This window comes from Berghia stephanieae, chromosome 7 (genome assembly GCF_034508935.2).
Source record: "Berghia stephanieae isolate SIO BIC M18660-M18661 chromosome 7, UCSD_Bste_1.3, whole genome shotgun sequence".
Taxonomy (NCBI): domain Eukaryota; kingdom Metazoa; phylum Mollusca; class Gastropoda; order Nudibranchia; family Aeolidiidae; genus Berghia; species Berghia stephanieae.
Genome location: NC_088366.1, coordinates 48,585,063 through 48,590,062, shown reverse-complemented (window position 1 = coordinate 48,590,062; position 5,000 = coordinate 48,585,063). Strand labels below are relative to the sequence as shown.

Sequence of the window (5,000 nt, the reverse complement as noted above, 5' to 3'; positions counted from 1 at the left end):
AATAGAATAAATAACAAACAAAACATTTTTTTAAAAACACACACAAAAATAAATAACCCCACCCCCTCCCCCCACAAAAAAAAAAAAAAAATAAAAAAAAATAAAAAAATAAAATAAAAAAACAAAAAACAAGCTAGATATAGGCTACCATTTACTACTACTGTCATATTTTCTCAATAAATGAGTGGAATATGAGTTTGGTAAAGAGTAACGAAAATATAATAAAGTAAGGACTTCCTACAGATGATATGTGTTTAAGTAAAATATTCACAACGGCACCCCGCCATATGAAACGTACCAACACACAGAGACCTGTGTAACCTTAAACGTATATTAGTCCGATTAACACATTTAAACCTCTCCTTACCAACTATAGGAAAATCGTCACATTCGTTACAATACAACCAACATTTTTCTAATTCAAATTTCTTTTGTATGTCATAAAATTTAAAGAAAATGAACAGTGTGTTGTAGAGCATGTTTTACTGAAGAAATTATTTATCGCAAGACATTTACTGCTATTGTGTTTGAGTGATAAGAAATATATTTTTGAGTTAGATGTGAAGTTTTGGGGAAAAATACTCAAAATGGCTGGTAAGGAGAGAGTTAAGTGAGAACTAATCACCCACCAGACGCTCTAAAAACAATAACAAAGAGCTGAGAGATGTCAACGTCATCCCATATGTGCAAACAAAATATATATAATATACGATTAATAAAAAGCCAAGTAGAACGTTGAAATTTAAAAACAGAGCTAAATCGACACAATGCATTGTGTCACCTGTCTTTTGTCAACACTCGATCACCATGGCTTGAGCACTGAAATGAAGTCTTTGGTGACGTATTTAAAATGATTGACTAATGAAGAAGAGAAGGCGACAAATTCACACCAACCGTCAAATAAACTATCAGTATTAACGCTACGGGGTGTGAATGATGTGGGTAGTTAAGGTTGACAAGCAGACCATAATAATATTGTTAACGTAAAATATCGACATTGATATTTATATTGTAAAGTGCCCAGAGCTTGTGTTTTACACGAGAATGAGCACTATATAAATGTTTATTATTATTATCATTATTATTATTATTATTATTATTATTATTATTATTATTATTATTATTATTATTATTATTATTAATATTATTGTGTACCCCCTCCCCCTATAGATAGAATGAAGTTGACGTCAATCGAGCCTTTGTTATTGTTTTTTGCCATCCACGTTTATGAGTAATTCTCACTTAACTGTATTATCCAGACTATAAAATTTCATGGTTACACATGGTTTTGTGTGTTGGTCCGTTATACTTCCGGATGGCAATGTTATGAGCTTATTCGCCAAGCGCATACTATCTACAACGTCAACTCAACCTCGCTTATAGCAACTAAAAAGACAAGCCAATAATTGGATTCAAAAGTCTGATGTCACGTCGCCCAGCAACGGCGGCCATCGTGGTTCTAAACAAAGAAAATCGGTATTTTTTAGTCTTCACTTAGAACTTTTCATATGTCTTGTGATCAGAATGTGCAAAAGTCAAAACATGGTCAGATTTATAATGGGTTTTTTTTTCCCCTCTGGATACACTTTTATGCTCGTCGGAGAAATATTTCATAAGGGCGTGCGACATTGTTCAGATAGTTTAGAGCCAGTTACTAAGTTACCATGCGTCATTACGAGGGAAGTGACGTTACGACTGTTGAAGCGTATTGCGTTCCGTTATCAGACCTGCATATAATATGTTCATGTCATAATGAACCAAAGTGCAATTATTTGTAGGTCTTACAACCCCAATCGTTAAGGTCCCATCGTACGTTGTTGTGGACATACAGTCCTCTCAAACCAAAGCAAAATATTGCCGGTTACAACAGGCCATTACAAGTCCGTAATTACGGTAAGTCATCAGACCTGCAAAGAATAGGTGTCGGTACGTATGATGGAACACTTGGAAACTAGAATCATATTGCATTGCCTATACTCGACATGTACATTTATAAGTACATTCATTTTCTTCGAAACAATATATTGTATAACTTGAAATATTTGATTTTCTTTATATATAGGCTTTTAAGCACGTGGTCCATGCCGACATAATAGCGTTTAAGGACGATGGGTCACATCTTTATCATCTGGCGTGTTTGGCTCACCCCAACTTTATACCGGTTTGATTAGAATGGTCACAAATCAGATACCGGATACTTTTAATTCAGAAAAGTCAGTGGAGCAGTCACTTATGTTCATAACAACTAGAGATGAAGTGAGTAGGGAAGTGCCAGAAGACACTATAGAGAATAAAAAAATTTCGCGGCGGTGATGGGGGTTTGAACCCCGACCTTACTGGCGTGACTCTACCGTATGAGCTATCGTGGATATCAAACCCCCATCACCGCCGCGAAAACAAAATTATTCTCACCAAATTTTATTCTCTTCTGGCACTTTCCTACTCACTTCATACCAGATACTTCCAGCCAGCCAGCCCGGTGTCAAGGGCAGGTAATTTATATCGACTGATGATAATCCATTAGTTAACGGTGCGCTCATAAATCGCACATGAACGGCCAGGTACTCAATTTACACATGAGTACATTGAGAGAAGGTGAGTAATAAAGAGCCTTTTCCAAGGACTCGACTTTGCGCCGCCTCTCGCTCAGGGCGGGGGCTCGAACCCTGGATCTTCTGGTCCGAATGCGAGTGCCATACCACAAGACCACATACCCGACCCGAACATCCTCGCGGGTAGAACTAATTCCTTTTTTTTTTAAATTTTTATTCATATTTATTTGGGGACAAAAAGAGGGGGTGGGAGTGGGGGGGGGGGGGGGGGGGGGGGGGGAGAGGGGAGAATCTATTCTTAGCTGATATGATTCTTATAAAATTTCTTTTTTTTTTTTCTTTTGGCATCCTCCGGCTCTGGCTCAACCTAGCATAATACTGGTTTGATTAGAATGGTCACAAATCAGACCAGCCAGCCAGCCGGCCAGCCGGCCGGGTGTCAAGGGCAGGTAATTTATATCGACTGATAATCCATTAGTTAAGGGTGCCCTCATAAATCGCCCATCAATACGGGGTCTACTTACTGTACCTTCACCTGCCTGTCTGTCTCTCTATGATAACTGGTAGACATGCATCAATGCCACCCAGCCCTTTGCCTCGTAGTTTCTCCCTCACCTTGCTGCATATCTTGACTTCTAAATCCATGGTTTTCTGATGCTTTTTTTTTTTTTAATTTTTTTTTTTTGATTGTAGTTTTTTTTCGTTTTGTATTTTTTTTTTTAGTTTTTAAAAATTTTAAGTATTTTTTTGGGGGGAGGGGGGGGGGGGGGAGTTGTTGAAATTTTGATTTAAAAAAAAAAAAAAAAAAAAAAAAAAAAAAACAACAACAAAAAAACACAAAAAACTAGAGCATTTATAAAGAGCGATATCCACTAAACGCACTCAAGGCGCTTTACAAAGGATCTCTAAGCCAATAGCAACACTTAAATATATAGAACGAGACGTAGCGCCTGTTAGGCAATAGTGCAATTTTCGACAACGCTGTTATTGATATAAGTGTCCGCTCCACTTTTTTTCCCTGAATTTTTTTATTTAAAAAAAAAAAAAACTATTTGGAATGATGTTAATAATGGTGATGATAATAATAATAAATAATGGTAGAAATTATGATAATTAAAAATATCATATTTTTTTTCTGCATTTCTAAGCTAACCCGTCATGGCACTGTTTTGACGCGCTGGACTGGACCACACAAGTAATTGAGTACCTACCAGCAGTTTCTGAGACTCTTATAATATGTGACCCATCGTCTAAAGGCGGTTGTATGTAAAAGTAAACAAGTAAATGCTGGAAATAGACTTTATAGTCACAAATATAAAACATGGTCTTGATATCTGTCAGTCATGACGGACAATAGATACAACTTCTGACGTTGAATCATCCTTTGCCCCCCCCCCCCCCCCCCCCCCCCCCCCCACCCACCAAACACACAAGCTCACCCACCCTATGTCTTCTACCCGTTACACTAAACTGGTACTATTTCTCTTAAAATCCTTTTCATCCATTCTCAACTCTCACCCATCCTATGTTTCCTATCCGTTCACTAAACTAGTACTATTTCTCTTAAAATCATTTTCATCCATTCTCAACTCTCACCCATCCTATGTTTCCTACCCGTTCACTAAACTAGTACTATTTCTCTTTAAATCCTTTTTGTCCACTCTCAACTCTCACCCACCCTTTCTACACCCCCGTTCACGACTGCTATCATTTCTCTTTCAAATCGTTTTCGTCGTTTATTAGTTTCCATCTCGTTGTCTATCAAGATGTTTGTCATAAATCCATCAGGTTGTGTCTGCCTGGCGATTAAAGTGACGTGACAGCACTTGATCTGGCACCCTGCCCAGCCAACCCCCACCTCTCTCTCTCTCTCTCTCTCTCTCTCTCTCTCTCTCTCTCTCTCTCTCTCTCTCTCTCTCTCTCTCTCTCTCTCTCTCTCTCTCTCTCTCTCTCTCTCTCTCTCTCAATCTATCTAACAATCCATCCACCCACCCACCCATCCGTCCATCCCTCACTCCATCCACCTACCCAAATTCCATCTATCTATCTATCTGTCTGTATGTCTAGAAATATATATATATATATATATATATATATATATATATATATATATATATATATATATAAACATTTCTTACTTTATTCCTTCCCTCCTCCTTTCCAATTTTTCACTTGCCTAAAAGCCAACCGTAAAAAGTCTTATATCTGTTTAAAAAAAAAAAAGCATATTACCGCCTATTCGAATGGAACAACAACAAAAAACAAACAAACAAAAAAAAAACATATTTTTTAAATGTCACAACTTAAAATAACAAAAGCAAACTCCCTTCATTTTTTTTTCACCCTTCCTTCTCTCTTAATCTCATTCTATCTAATTATCTTTCTTTCTGTTTTTGTTCAATTCTTCCTTTCTTCCCTCTCCCAACCACCCCCAAAATCTTCAGTCGT

At 37.3% G+C, this 5,000-nt stretch overlaps 1 protein-coding gene across 1 annotated transcript in view; it reads right to left on the bottom strand.

Moving 5' to 3' along the window:
• Window positions 1–5,000, bottom strand: part of LOC144977417 (uncharacterized) — a 180,495-nt gene that overhangs the window by 162,070 nt on the left and 13,425 nt on the right. The window lies entirely within an intron of this gene.